Below are 15,803 nucleotides of genomic sequence, written 5' to 3'. Positions count from 1 at the left end.
AACTATTGTTACTCATAAAAAAATATTGATTTCAAGCAAAACATGGCTTTGATTATTATTTCATCAGTCTACTACACTGTAAAAAATAAACTTCAAATGATTTTAAATTAACTGACCCAACAATAGAGAGAAAACATTGGTGTTTATGGCATCAAAATCCACATCATCAAGTTTAGGAATAAAATATTTTGAACAAACTTTGAGATCATATTTATTAAACAGTTTATGGGCTAAATACAGCAGAGAAGCTCTTTGGCGCCATCTACTGCAGTGGAGGAGTGGAAGACATATTGTACTTCCAAATCACGTAAAGCACAAATTTTTATTCTAACAAAAATATTGATTTTAAGAGTTGAAATATTGATATTTTATCACAGGTTAAAGTATCGCCATTATTGCAGTATCAATATTTTTCACACTTCTGCTTTAAAATCATTCAGCAGAATAAGAAAAAGGTGGAAAAAAACACCAAAGTAAAAGAACAAAAATGAATTTTCTGCCTGGAAAATTGATTAACTTCAGTCCAATTTGTACTTTATTTTTAATTAAGCTTCTTGTTAAATATATAGTGTCACTCACTCCAGATCTGAAGTAAAATTAAATTTAACTTGAGAAAAATGTACAAGAGCAAAAACACATGAACTTGCAAAATGTAGATTTTTATTTCAACTTATTACAATTAATTCTTTATTTCAAGTTTACTTCAAAGTTTTTAAAGTCTTTAAGTTATTCTTTAATGAAACCCGTTTCATTCACTCTCCTGTTTCCCAGGAAAACATAGAAGTGGTCACCTTTTTCTTGCTGTTTCCATAAAAATTGAAAATACAAAAGCTATTAGAGGGTAAAACATTTAAGAAAAAAATCATTAATTATCAACTGAAAATCCAAAATGGATTTTTCACTAACTGTAGTTGTTAGTTGTATTTCTTAAATAATAAAAACCGAACCCCCCACGTTTCTTAAATCTCTGTTAATCAACATTTTTTGTTATTTTGACTAAAAGAAACCCTCCAAACAGAAATGCGTGTTAGTTAATGGAATCATTTTTAATTGAGGGTTCCTTAATTAAAAACTCAAGCATATCTTGAGAATTACTTCAGTCATTTTGAGTTTGTAATAGCTGTGTATTTTCTGTTCTTTAGAAGTGGTGTTTCTAAAAATGGATGGCTCTCAGAGCTTTTAAAGTAAACCAGGAGCCCGCTGATGGCAGAAAGTGCTTTGATAGAAGACAGAGGACGTCGAGGGAGAAACAACCTGTTAGAAAGCTCTGCACAGCTGAGGGGGGAGCTGCAGATTCAGTTAATAATTATCCTTAGGCTCAACACAAAGAAGTGATTTTACATGAAAAACGGTTTCCACATTTCATTAGAAAGATGAAGCCAATCCAAAAAATAAAGAAGTACTAAGTCGCCTCTTGCTCTGCTATAAGTCTGTTACATGCTACATCTATTTATTCACACATTTGATGGAATATGGCATCAATTAGAGCCACATCTTTTACAAATTAAGTTTAGTGTAGTTTACTTTATTTGTTTATTGTTACATGGACAGTTCCCTGTAATCTACTTTACAGTCAAAGAGGCAGCTTTAGCCTTTAGGGCTATTTACATCTGTAGTCCCCAGCCAATTGTCAAATAGGCAGCCTAAAATATAATCATTAAAAGACAATCAAAATACTTATTGATGTGTCTTTTTAACTAAACAACAGGTGGATACTAAGTTTTAAAGTTTTAACCTTTTCGTTATCTTTTTCAAACTGTTTGGTTATTTGCACAAAAAGTGCCCAACCCCCATGGGCAGAAGGGTAAAAGTATTCCCATTCATTGCTCAAGTAGAAGTATGGATAGTAGGGTTTAAAGAGACTTTTGTAGAAGTAAAAGTATAAACTAGAGCTTTCTACTTAATTAAAAGTGTAAAAGTACTGGTTTCTAAACTACTCAAAGTATAAAAGTAAAAGTAATGTAAGGGGAACAAATGCAATTAAGGACAAAAGCTTAGGCTTGAAGAGCGCTCTAAAGGCCATAATGACTATTAAGTTTCATTTTCGTTGAATTGTTGATGTTGAAAAAATTTGGAGCAGCTGGTGTTCACCTAAACTCAACAGGAAGGTTAAATCTCTTCAAACTAAACTAGGCTAGCCAAAATGTTTGATTACTTTATTTAGGCACTACAACACCCGCAGAGTTTCCCCAATGATTATATTGGGGAGCGCTCTGCCACCTAATGGTACCACCGTTCCCCTATGTAAGCTACATTAATTTTATTGTCCACATAGTGCCAGACCAAAGCACGAGTAATTTAAAGTTACTGTAGATAATTTGCAGAATAGTTATTATCTTTTTCCCATAAGAGCCACCATACTTAAAAGGTTCTGTTTCCTGTATTGTGCCAGCAGAGCACAGCACTGGGTCTTCGTGTTATATGACCGTTATGATGCAAAGTGTGTTCACCCGGCGATGGTTAAATAAGTGTTGAAAACTTCACTATTCTTCATTATTGTTACTCATGCTCAGGCAGTTCTATGTTTATTCCTCTCATCCAAACACAATGCAATTCACTCTATGCAAATGTCGCAATTTATCTGGATAAGTTTTAATTTCCTGTGTGTGCATTTGAGTTTGTTTGTGTTCTTCTTCTTTTTCCAAGCCGAAATGAAACGAAGGTAGCGAGGCTATTTTTTTAAATCTTGGGATTAGAAAGTACAGGTATTTGTCTGAAAATGTAAAGAGTAGAAGTGAAAAGTCAGCTAAAAAATAACCACTCCAGTATCAACTAAGGTAACAAAGTATTTCTACTTTGTTACTTGACACATCTGCTCATGGGTTTATAAGACACCAGAGATACAGTTGTGTTTTTTACAAAACAGAAGTTGATAACACTTACAGAGTTGCCAAATCTTTTCCTATATAATCTTTTTCTATATATATAACACACTGCCTTTTCTCCCAGGTGTTGAAGATAAAATCTGCTGTAGCAAAAAATACTTTTTTGAAACAAACCCCAAGTTTTCCAAAATCATTAAAAAAAAAGGTTAATCAAAGACATTTTCCTAAAGATTAAATCAGACAGTAAAACATAAAATGCCAAAAAACAAAAAAGTTTGTACAAAGAGTAACAGCTCGCCCTAGTGGCCAGTTTGCTCATCACCTCTTGATTCAGAATTACAGTGAGAAGAATATATATGATAAAAAATATCCTCTTGTGATTGTCCCTACTAACAATAAGGAAACTAAGGAAACAGATTTAAAATTTAGGAGGGAAGTGTGTGTTTGAAATATGTCAAGTTAGAATAATTATAAACAGAAGTGTTTCTGTCTTGAAATTAAAGTATCGAACAGAGTTAAAAAAAATCTCTTAGCACATATCACTGTGTTTCCTGAATTAACCTGTCACCATGATACAATGGTTGCTCTGATTTAATTACCTTTGGGATTTTTACTTGGAAAACAGATCAAACATGTTCGAATGCATGGTTTTACTTACAGTTTAAATCTTAGTTTTGTTTTTCATTTTAACAGCAATGGATTACCTATGTAACTGTTAATACTTTTGATTTAAAAAAAAAAAATCAGACCCTCCATCAGTGTATTACAGCTGCTGTTTTGCTATAAATGTTTCTATTTTTGTTAAATTATGTAGTTTAACATTACGTAAATACAAAATCTTAAGACAGTACACAACAGCAGCTTTGGGAACCACTGTGTCAACACACATGGCTGAGAATGTTTTGTTACTCTCAGGAGTAAAATTTTAATGAACTTTTTTTGTCTTAATCTTAGTGAAAAATATTTAGAATTAAATACCCAGACATCTTTCATCTTATCTATTCTTAAGAAGTATAAAAAGAGGTTTGAATCACTAAAAGCAACTTTTTCCTTCATTGAACTGAGGAGCTCTCCTGATGTTTTCTGATTGGCCGACCTGGCTGCTGGTTAACAGTTAACCTCTATTAATGCCCAATTTCATGCTTTGAATAACAATGCCTAAAAGCAGAACACTGCCGAGGTCAGAAACGTGTGATTGTTGCGTCGCCATCGAGGCTGTGACCGCTGCAGAAACATGACTGTTACATTGTGTTGGCGCGTCACTAACTGACTGCAACAGCTGATTTATTACTCAGCCACAGAAAGGCTGCCTTTGTGTCCCAGAATAAAAGCCAGGAATGTTGGACGCTCCATTAATTAGGCAGTTTGTTGTGCTGCTGTATGGGGCCACTGGTAATGATTAAGCAGCTCTGAAGACACAAACACACACAGAGAGGTGTGAACGTGGAGGGAAATAACTTCACAGAGTTTGGCATTTTTAACAACAATTTCAATTATTTGGCGTTTAATTTGACAAAACTTAAATTTCATTGATGAAACTCGTGGGTATCCTGCATTTAAAATCCTGCTGAAGTACAAAAGCTGGGTCATGGAAATTTCTCGTCTCTCACTTAAGTTTCGGTTTCATTGAACATTTGTTTTTCTCTCATTTCTCAGATTTCTAGAATGCTTCTTTAATTCAGATTTGATTTTATTGTACCACGATGGGATCCTTTCACATTTGAAACCATACAGTACCAGTGCCCAGTGCCTGGTATGATGTATTGGTACTCAGCAGTACCGATTTTTGGTACTTTTACGTATTTATGTGGTGAGAAATATCAATTTTTGGATAATAAAATCTCAAAGTTTTTTAATTTAACATATCAATTTATCAGTGTATAACCTTGCAAAGCTGTGTTCATGTCCAGTATGGAAAATTGGCCACTCTTCCACTTCCTCACAGTCACAAGGATGCATTTAGGAACTGAAACATGGCACAAGTTTTATCATAACTTCTGATGTGTTTTATTTCTATTCTTACCTGATAGACTTTTTATAAATAATCCTCCTAAAATACTTAATTTTTTTCTGCAAACTCCCTGTGGCTCGTTAAAAAAAAGCTTTTCTGATGAGCCAAGACAAACTGAAGTGGTTCTTCCTCCTGATGATGAACAGCAGTGCAGAGAAAAGCTGTGTGAACCATTTTCCAACAGTAGGGGTCAGTATCATCTCGTGTAAATACAGCTGATGCACACAAACACAAACACTGCCTGTGTCTTACACTTACACTTCCAGCAGTACCTTCTCTGTATGTTGAAAGTGCTCTCTATCTTCACATTAGCGCTCCTCCTCCTCCTCTGTACGGTGATTAGCAGCAGCAGCAATGGCATTAAGTGACCTTCCCTCCTTCATCTGCCTATGGAAGACAATGAAGATGGGTATGAGACGTATTACTGAACATACATATGAATGAAGTACTCTGCAGGGTTATGTTAAAGACACTTAGCAAGCATCTTTAATTTGATTCCTTAGATGAATACATGCTGAAACCAGCACAATGTAAACTACAAGCCAATGAACAGTCATAGAAGAAAGTGAGTAAACAGTCAGTGTTGCAGTTTTTGTCCATGTGGAGTCTTAAAGCTAACACAAATATCAAAGCCTGTTAGCTTACTTACAGATCTCCACAACAATAACTATTAAAAACTAAGCACCAAATATAATGTTTTTCTTCTTTAAGAGGAGAATCTAAACGCAATGCACTGGTGGCATGTAGAGTTAAATACATACAGAAAGAGAAAAGATGAGGGAGAAAGAAGCTTGATGTAACAGGTCTTTCAGCGGTCTGAGCCTTGAAGCATAACTTGGTGGTGGTCCAAGCCCTATCCAGATCAGTCAAACGTAAAGTGCCGATTCCTGGAGGTACCAGGAGCTCAAAACAAGACTCAGTGGTAGAATCAGCTGTTTGACATTGGCTGAGAAGATTCGACAAATTTTTCATGGGTGCAACCAACGTACTGAGCACTGCTGCTCATCCCACAAATGCATGTTCCAGGAAGAAATTTTTACAGCAAAGAAATACTCTGACATTTTTAAAATGTATTTCATTTTGAAAGTTAACTGTATGTTTATGTTTGTTTCTGGCTGCCTCGACCTTCTATGCGCAAATTGATGCGTCTTAGCCAAGCAGCAACCTTCGGTATAAGAAAACAAGACGATACGGAACCGCTAAAATCTGCTGTTTCTCGAGTGTCCACCTGAGGCTGGCTCCGGAAGTACCTGAAGTCACAAACACACCAAGCCAAAAAAGCTTGAAAGCAGAGATTAACCTATTTACAGCCTAGTTCAAAAAACGTCTCCTGTCTGAGTTGCTCATTTCACTGTCGCCACACACTGTATGGGGGGTGAATTTTTCCTAACTTGGCCGTTCAGAAGATATTAAGATCGTGAGCTCGCCCAATCAAAGGCACAGCTCAGGGTCACCGAGGGGAGCTCTATTGCTGTACTCAAAGCCCTTGCCACTTCCAATGTGGCCGCTTTTGTCAACGTGCTTCATTTTCCGTTTCAGGAACAGGCGGATGACGTTGGGGAGACTTTGTCCAGTAATTATACAGTCTATGGTTGTAGCCATAAACTTTATAAAATATGGGCATAGCCTCCATGACATCACCCACCTATCCCTGGAACAGTGAAATGAAGCCAGTCCGTGGAAGCAGCCATTTTGGAAATGACGTGGGCTTTGAGCTTCCTTTCTAACAGCTATAGGGCGCTCAAAAGTCACGTGAGCTAAGCTGGGTCTCTTATTGGACAGTTCTGATATTAAACATCAGCCTTTCAGACACAAGCTGTTTTGTGAAACAGGCTGTAAATAGGCTTTCTAATGCAGTGAAAGTCTGTTTTGACTTCCCTTTCTTTTTGCAGCCAACCTCAAGCAGATTTCCAATGAGCAGCAACTTTTCACACTTTTACAAAGGCTTCATTTCTCTTAACTGGGTGTTGCTCCTTGGTTGTGGCTTGGGCACTGGGGGGGCAAACATTGAAATCTTGCGTATGTGATCCAGTAAGCAGAAATTAAACACAAAAAAATAACTGCAGGGAGTTGATGTGAGTTGATATATAATGAGGGATAGAGTTAGATAGCTCATTCCAGAGGAGAAGAGTCTGGCTAGAGATTTGGAGCCACACTGGGTCGGAACCACCAGGCGTCTTTCACAAGCAGACCGTCGCTTACAAGAAGGAGTGTAGACCTGAATGAGGGACCCCAGGCAGGCAGGAGCTGTTCTTGTCAATGTATTGTAAACCAGAAGCAGAGCTTTGAATTTGATTGGAGCTGCCGATTGGGCTCAATGATGTGAGCATGATGTTCTAAAGGGGTTTAACATTATGTTCCCAGGATCCAGGCCTGTTCAATAAATCAACAGCAAAACCACAAGAACAAAAGCTACATCTTTACCATCCAAACAGGATCAACTTAAGACAAAACTCCTGCTTCAAAACACAGATCAACCTGAACACAAAGTTGAAGATTAATCCCGATTTATTGAATCAATTTTGGCCATTTCCTCTTTATCAGATCTTTCCCATCTTCTGTTATCTATTTTATGTCATCCAGTCCTTCGGTTCTGTATTCTTGTCTACGTGTGCCTGTTGTGTGTCACAGGCTGTGTTATTTCCCATGATGTATTGATGCTTTAGCAACCTTCAAAGGCCTGAGGCTGCGTGGAAGTAGGTAATAAATCTTGAGTGTGCACTTTGGCCACATTGAAGATAATTGAATAAGGATGATTCATTTTTTCTAAGTTACACTTGCTGCATTTGTGAGGAAAAGATAACTCTGAATGCACTCAGATTCATTTCTTCATGCATATCTAAACAGCAGATTCTAATCATATTTTAAAATGTTATTCCAGGCTGTTCGGTTTAAAAATAAACCAGCTCCTCATGGGAGAGAGACTTTGCTTCTTGCCTCCTCTTCTGTTCATTTTCTTCTGTGTGTGTGTGTGTGTGTGTGTTGCAGAAACCCTTCCCTGCCTCGTTTGGCTGTAAACTTCCTGACCTTCTTTGCTGCAGCGGTAGTGCTCATCCCTGCATTGACTCCTCATGTGGAGAAAAATCAATAAGCGAGGGTCAAAACAGCCACTGAAGGAAGGAGTATTGGTAACACTATAAAACCATCAGCACTGGATTTATTGAGGATGCAACACGGTCACAAAGCGTTTATTCCCTCGCATATTTAAACATATCAAGTGCTTGCTTTAGAGTCAAAATCTTCTTGTGTTTTTGCAAACTTACACCCACACTCTCTCCAGTAGATGCTTGACACACACACACAGGAAACCTCTGATAGTCTTAATGTGAAGACATCATCAACCTTCCCCTCCTCTCCACACATGCCTCTCACCTCTCAGCACTCTCAGCCCTCATCATGAAAAGTATCTTTGGCTCCGGGCCTGCTGGTGTCCGTGCCACACTCGGGCTCCTTATCAGGTGTCAGATGTAGCTTTGGTGCGGCTAAGGCCGAGTCCCTTTCCCTTCACACCCAGTTTTTGAGCTTCGGTACGGTGATGAAGAAAAACAAACGTAGGGACGTCGTCATTCTTTAGCTCAGGCGCAGGGCCAATTAGATCACTCTTTTGTTTGTGAATCATATTTTATGCATTAGTTAAGTGTCATCTTTCCATTGTGGCTTACTGACCTGTGCTAAAATATACAACAGAGTAAGACAAATAGAAAATGATCAGGTCTGAGTCCTTAGGGTTTGTCTATTGGGTCTTCGTTTTGTTTTGGAAAGACACTCAACAATTGGAAGACTGTGTAATACGTGGACATGGTTTCTGTGATGTCACCCATTTGTTTCTGATATGGAGTTTTGAAGCCTATCATCAACATGGGGAATGTATGAAATGCTGAACTTAAGCTAGCCTGGTTCCAGTTTGGATGAGGTAAAGAGGCAGGTCTTAGGCCTCTTTGCAGACAGCTACAGGATGCCCACCTGTCAGTCAAGCCAGTTATGCCCTTATATGGGCAAAACTAGCAAGTGTTTTAACTTTGAAAACAAAAATTTCTTTTTTTTTAAATAATCATGTATGTGCTGATAAAGAAATGAGCGTTTTGGACCTAGTTGTTTCTGAACTGGGCTGTAAACACATTTGTTAATGAAAGCATTCTTGGATTGGTACGTACGTGGTTTCCTGTTTTCTGCAGCAGCTCTCCTACATGGGTTTCATATATTTAGATCAGGGGATAGTCATGGACTGTATAATGACTGAAAGTGGTCTCAGTGACATCACTCATCTGTTTCAGAAGCAGAGATTTGAAGCCAATCGTTGACAGGGGCCATATTGGAACAGATATAATGGTGCGTTCCGTTTGTAGTCGAAAGTCCGAATTTTGGAGTTCCGAGCGGGAACGCCACTTGAGGTCTGAATTTCTGGGAAGTCGGAGCATCCACACTACCCCGAGTTCCCAGTAGGAAATTAAGACTTTTGATTATCTTCTTTTAATTTTAGAATTCATGAATAGCATTTGCTGCAATAAATCAGCCGTTTACATAGTATTGTTCAATGTTTATAAACAGAAATACTGCTGTTAACGAACGCTTAACTCTGAGATGACGTCATTCCCACTTCTGACTTCCCAGTTCCGAGTACAAATGGAACCCACTATAAGGCACCTGCCTGTCAATCATCTGAGCTAGGCCTCTGACTGGGCGAACTCTCGTTCTCAACATCTTCGAAACTGCTGTTTTTTGTACCAGGCTGTAAACATGTTTATTTCTTCTGCCGTGAGAATGTTTTTTTGTGTGTGTCTATAAAGCTTCCGGTACTTTCCCAAGCCAGCCTTAAGCAGAAACTCAACAAACTGCGGATTTTAGTGCTTCCACATTGCCTCATATTTTTAGACCGGAGGTGGCTGCTTGGAGTTACCACTTGTGTGGGACTGGTTTGTTAGAGCTCCCTCTTTTGGATCCACTGTTTAACGCCCATCCCATTGTGTTTAAAGACACATTTTAATAGATGTGCTTTTATTGGAGATTTAAGCTAAACTTGTTTTAATCGTCAAGACTTTTAACTTCTTCTTTGACCGTGTCATGGGCACGATCTTAAATCTTTTACCTTTTATTGTATTAATCTTTTATTGCTTTTATTTTAGACATTTCCTTTCCTGTATTTGGTGGTGTTTCTTGCCTTTTATATTTCTATGCTTTTCCCTCACAATTCTCTTTTACCTCTCTTTTACTTCTTCTCTTTAATTTCTTTTAACTGCTTGTTTTTTTATCATGTAAAGCACTTTTTAACATTGTTTTGGAAAGTGCTGTATAAATAAAGTTTATTATTCCCACAAATCTACAGACTCCTTTAACATGACTGTAAAAATTTAACACACTCTTAAAGCATTTATGATCCTAATCTTGACCAGACTGCACATCAATTTGACAATGTTAGCCTAGTAACAAAAAATACATACAATTTTGTATTTGTTTTTTGTTTTTTTTGAATTCCTGTACATGATTTTTTTTAACAAATTGCCAAACCAGTGTGGAATTTTGTAAGCGCGTACCAACCTTTCATGACTCATCGATAAAATACATACCTCTCAATCAGCTCAGAGCTCAGACTCATTGTTTGCTGGTTAGCAAAGAAACTACACTAATAATGTATCATACTGACAAATGATGAGCCGGCTGATGAATAGTCAATCAGGTGTGTTGATTTTACTGATGTTACGTAAGAAGATCAGCATTTGTAGAAGAAAATTATTTCAAGAAAGCACAAAGAAAACGTGAATACAACAAATAGAGTAGGAGCACCAAAAAGTTACACAGGCCGAACCTCATCTAAAGTGTCATTGTATCCAAGCTGTGATCGTGAGACCAGTTCTGTCGTGACTCTGATTGAGATTGTCTCATCCTGACCTGTCTGAAGGGTTTGGAAAGTCCCAAAACAAGTCGTGGGAATTCGCTACATGAAAGCTTGTTTCTAAACCTCAGGATAACTGAATGAACAGTTCAGATGCTGCGTTGTCTCTTGTCAATTAACTGCTGGTAAACGGGCAGGAAAGACAGCAGACGGTGTGTGAACGTCATCACAGACGAGCAGGACAAAGATCAAGCGCTAACGTGGCACGCTAACATGATCAAGCTAATAAGGGAGGGGAAGTAGATGTAAAGGAGTTCATTGATGTGAACGGGGGTTGTACTGAGGGTGTGATGAGAGGGGATTTTTTTTTTAAAGCACATTGATTGTGGTCATCATACCAGGAATACTTTAGTTCAGCCAACCTGGATACAGGCAGAGGGGAAGCTGAGTAACATCCGTCTGGGCTTTCTTTGTTAAAAATCACAAGTTTCAAGTTTTTTTTGGACAAGGACAAACCTCATAGAGCACAACCTAGACCACCAGGCTCTCTGCACTCCTAAAGTTAGTGTTACTGCCTTTAAGAAGTTAAAACAGGAAATTATGTGGAACTGTAAGAATATGCTTCTTTCCATTGTGCAGTAAGAAATTAATCTAACAAAAGGTTATATTTTTAAAACCTGACAGCTCCTGCTAGTTAAACTAGAAAAGAATATCCAGAAGAGCATCTTTGATATAACTGATAAAGCTGAAATGCATTTAACATATCTGCAGCATCTGAAAGTTTAATACAGAGCCATGATTTATACAAATGTCACCATCAATCAAGCCAGCTTTCTAAATCTTTGAACACATCCCTTCATAAAATAATCTTCTTATAGACAATCTAAAGGTAACAGAAGGCATATACAGTACAGCATGTAGTCTTTTTTCTTGTATATTCCCCTCTTATAGGCAGTATTTGTAAGGATGTATATCTATCTCATTTGCAGATTTTCACACCTGAATATTCAATTCTAATTCTAATTCCTGTTATACCTTTTGAGCATAATACCTTTGCGACAGCTTTCTTCACCTTTCACAGCATTTTTGCAAAAAAAAAAAAAAAGAGATTTTTTGGACCAATTGCAAGTCCATGTTGTTCATTATCAGATTTACAACACAGGTGAATAAATATAATTGTAGGACTGGATCTAGGGATGGGTACCTTTCACATTTGAAATGATCCTGTACCCATGCCTGGTTCCTGGCAATCGGTACTCAACGGTACAAATTTTCTGTACTTTTGTGTGTGTTTATAAGGTCATGAATTTTAACTTGTTTAATTATAAAATCTCAAAGTTTTTCAATTTAATATATTAATTCTTCAATATATAAACTTGTAATGCTGTGTTCATGTCCAGCATGGGAATTCACCTACTCTTCCACTCCCTCAAAGTCACAAGGATGTGTTCAGGTACTGAACATATGGTGGTACCTTTTGAATACTACAGACGGAATTGGGTCGGTACCAATAGAAGTACCTTGTTCAATCACTCAATCAGACTTTATCTGGATAGCACTTTTCATTAGGGCTGAACGATTTTGGAAAAAAATTGTATTGCGATTTTTTTGGACCAATAATGCAACTGAAATTTAGCATACGATTTTTTGAGGGGGTGTTTATCTTCTGCTTTATTCACTAGACACAAGCAATAAGTAATTCTATAGTATGACCAACACGACAAATAATATTGTCAACATGTAAACAGCTCTTTCCTGTAGGCCAGGCCAACATGTTATGATGAAATGAGATAAATTGATGCATGAATTGATATGAATAACATATCTTTATTTAACTATTAAGGCCAGAGTATAAAATTTACTGAAAGATATAATGTCAAGTCTTGTAGACGTGTGATATTTTTGCCAGAAGAACCAGCAAGTTGACTTTTGCTGGTTGCAGCTTTTGCAATTTGAAAATTGCATTCTATTACATTGCAATGTCTGTTTTAATTTGATTAAGAACTTTGTAATAAAAAAGTGCTTTACATGGGAAAAAGAAATAAAATGAAATAACAAGAAGTGGAATAAAAAGCAGATTATTGCATAAAATGAAAACACAAGACCCTCACAGTCCCCCCTCCCCCAAACCACATTCAATGTACACACTCACTTACTCAAACACACAAAGACATAAAAAGGAAATTCTGTCAGAAAACAGAGTAAGAGGACTGAGGAAACGCTAGCTTGAATTAAAGACATGAGGTAAAACTGAAATAATAATTCAAAAAACACTCAAAAATACTTAAGGGCAAGACAAGTAACTGTTTAAATACATAAATAAATTAAATAATAAAATATAAAAATATAAAATAAAGTTTGATGAATAAGATGGTAAAATGAGAAGATGGTAAGTGGTAAGATGAGTTTTATCCATATAAGACTAGCGGTTTCAAATACCTTAGTATTAGGACATGGGTAAGGATTGATATTGAGAACTTGTCCTTTTTAAAAAAAATGGATTAGAAATGGCTCAATCTATTGACACCATTAGTCTTTATGCTTAACGATTCCCTTGTCAATTCTCTATATAACACCAAAGCTGCTAAACCTTATGTTGTGTGCAAAGATTTTCCCTTGTTTTTATTCATGTTTAGAGATATCCAGATCCAGTGACCAATTCGATATTTATTTCCTTATTAACTCAATAAAATATTGTTGACATAAAAAACCTTTAAAGGTAATTTTTATACACAGAAAATTCACAAGAAGAATTGATGAGTAGAATCTATCAAGAACTGGATTGATTAGTGAAATTAAGAATGGCGTTGGTGCCAAAAAAATCGAATTAATACCCATCCCAAGACATAGGTCAAGCTTAAAATAAGATTATTATCACGTATCAAATGTCTAATTAAAGTATGACACAAGTTTTAGTCATTCGTATGTGATAAAAAAATGCATGTATTTTCAGGTTCCTTGTATGATAACATGGCCATTGCATCAAGTTGTGTGTAACAGTTTAACTCAATCAAGAACACAAATTTATGCAGCAGATGAGTTATATTGAAAGTTACAACATTTCTTGGAAAAAGTATCGTGATCAAAGTAAAAGTATCTTAAAGTTTTTCCTAAACGGTGAAAGAAATGTGATTATTCTGGTTCCATGCTTTGATAATTAAAAAAACTGACATAAATCAAATTAAGTGGATTACGAAATGAATAAATAGGACAGAGACTTCATTCTGACTTTTCTGGGTATTGACGGGATCAAAACTGTGTAAAGGTGAGGTCTGAGTTCAGCTTTGTTAAAAATATTCCTCAATCAAACCGCTGAAAGCCAGTAAACACATTAACTTCAGTCAGGTTAGGAATCTTGATCCTCGCTTGGAATTTTCTCCCCCTCTTTGATGTTTCTCCAAGCAGGACTATTTATACAGACACCACTTGTTGTCTGGAAAGTGCAAGCCTCTGCTGCTCCGTAGATCCCCGCTGTACACAAGCATATAAACACGGCCCGGCCTCACAACGCTGCCGTCCTTATCGACAGGAACCCAAAGTTCCTCCAGTGGAAATGTCTTTGTTCCCCCTCGGCTGCCACACAATGAGCGCGACTCTCTGGAGTCGGCTGAAGGCACTGCGAGCGAAGGCCTTCACTCATTCCTCACATAGCAGAGCGAAGGAGCTGACCTTGGAAAGAGGCTATTAAAATTGTTCCCTACTGAACACTCACATGTACAGTCACCTTGGTACACAAAAACACTCTGTTATATGCAGCAAAACATGTTTCAGTGATGTGTTCTAGGTTAAAACAACAAAGGGAGTGTTGAAAGACAAGGTGCACAAAGAGTACCTGAGGTAAATATTTCTTACGAAGTCCCTTAATTACTCACATCATCCACACTGTGTTATAAGCAGGAATCAAATACTAGACCTACAACATCATTACATATTGTACCGAAAGATGCAGTTAATGATTACTTCAAAGCATTAATGTGATTTGGAAAAGTTTCTGGTGTAAAAATATCCAGTAAAATTGTTAAAAGCCTCAGAGCTCACAGATCTCATATGACCCTCAACCATGTCCATCATCGCCTCACCAACTAAAAGACTCATCATTGTCGTTAAAGGCAGTGTGAGAACTAACCACAACCCATTTAACCAAAAAATGCATTGAAGAAAAATCTGCCTTCACACAAAAACACTGTAGTTAGCATGCCAGGCCTGTAGTTGGCGCTATAACTGTCTTGTCTAAAAGTGGGTTTTGGTAGATCCCCACTGAAGTCAAGTTATCTGGGGTATTGGCGAATGCTAATCAGTACTCTGTTGCAAGGTGCTTCCCCATTATGGCTACCCGTTTCTTAATTTTTTTCGTCTCTTCTTCGTGATCTTAACATTTAGAGTAGATCATTACTTTGTATGGCTCATTTGTTGGTCATGGGCATCAAACTGGTTTTGTCTTCAGTGATATTTTTACTATTTTTGCTCCTGTGTTTGTCTGGAGATCCTACATGTAACCATGGCTGCATTGTTTACATGTGAAATCAGCTGTTAGCAGCCTGTAGCATGTCAATGCTAACTGGTGCAAGGCCAGATGTTTCCCCACAAGGTGAGGAGAAGGAGGTGAGGACGACATGCTGGTTCTCAGGTGTGAGCTAAGAAGTGACGACACGGACCTATACTTCCATCCATCGTTATTGGGAACGTCCAATAAGATGGACAAGCTAGCTGTGCTAAACCAGCAACAGAGAGATTATCAGAAGGCAGAGTAGCATCATGCTATTCACAGACATGGCTAAAAGAGCTAACATCAGACACCAACGCCACATTGGAAGAGCTTCACCTGCTGTGAGCAGACAGGATCCAGGAGACAGAGACTGAACAGACTGCTGAAGAAGCTCAGTCCTGGACCCTGTGGAGGTGGAGGCTGGCTGACTGGACAATGATGGACAAGCTGTCAGCATCTATTTTCTTATGGAGCTTTTTTACACTTTCTATACACTTTCTTACTTTTGTTTTCTTGATTGCTGCTGGAGGTCGTTTTAAAGTTTACATGATACGTTGGCCAAGATGCTGTTTCCGTGTAAACCAGAAGCTGAGACTCAACAATACTTTTGCATTTCATTCTATAACTGTTGTCGTGTTGTCCCCCAAAGGG

The 15,803-nt window shown here is 37.5% G+C and overlaps 1 protein-coding gene across 2 annotated transcripts in view; it reads right to left on the bottom strand.

Annotated features, from left to right (window-relative positions):
* Positions 1–15,803, bottom strand: part of esr2a (estrogen receptor 2a) — an 82,723-nt gene that overhangs the window by 54,882 nt on the left and 12,038 nt on the right. Inside the window, exon 3 of one of the 2 annotated variants that reach the window (XM_074684886.1) lies at positions 5,095–5,223. The gene's annotated coding sequence lies outside the window, so the exon portion shown is untranslated. The remainder of the gene's footprint in view (positions 1–5,094; positions 5,224–15,803) is intronic. The other variant, XM_074684889.1, reaches the window with a different exon arrangement.

Source organism: Halichoeres trimaculatus, unplaced genomic scaffold (genome assembly GCF_033239565.1).
Source record: "Halichoeres trimaculatus isolate MK-OKI-2021-1 unplaced genomic scaffold, fHalTri1.1 fHalTri1_scaffold_13, whole genome shotgun sequence".
In the NCBI taxonomy this organism is placed as follows: domain Eukaryota; kingdom Metazoa; phylum Chordata; class Actinopteri; order Labriformes; family Labridae; genus Halichoeres; species Halichoeres trimaculatus.
This window is presented reverse-complemented; position numbering and strand designations above follow the sequence as displayed.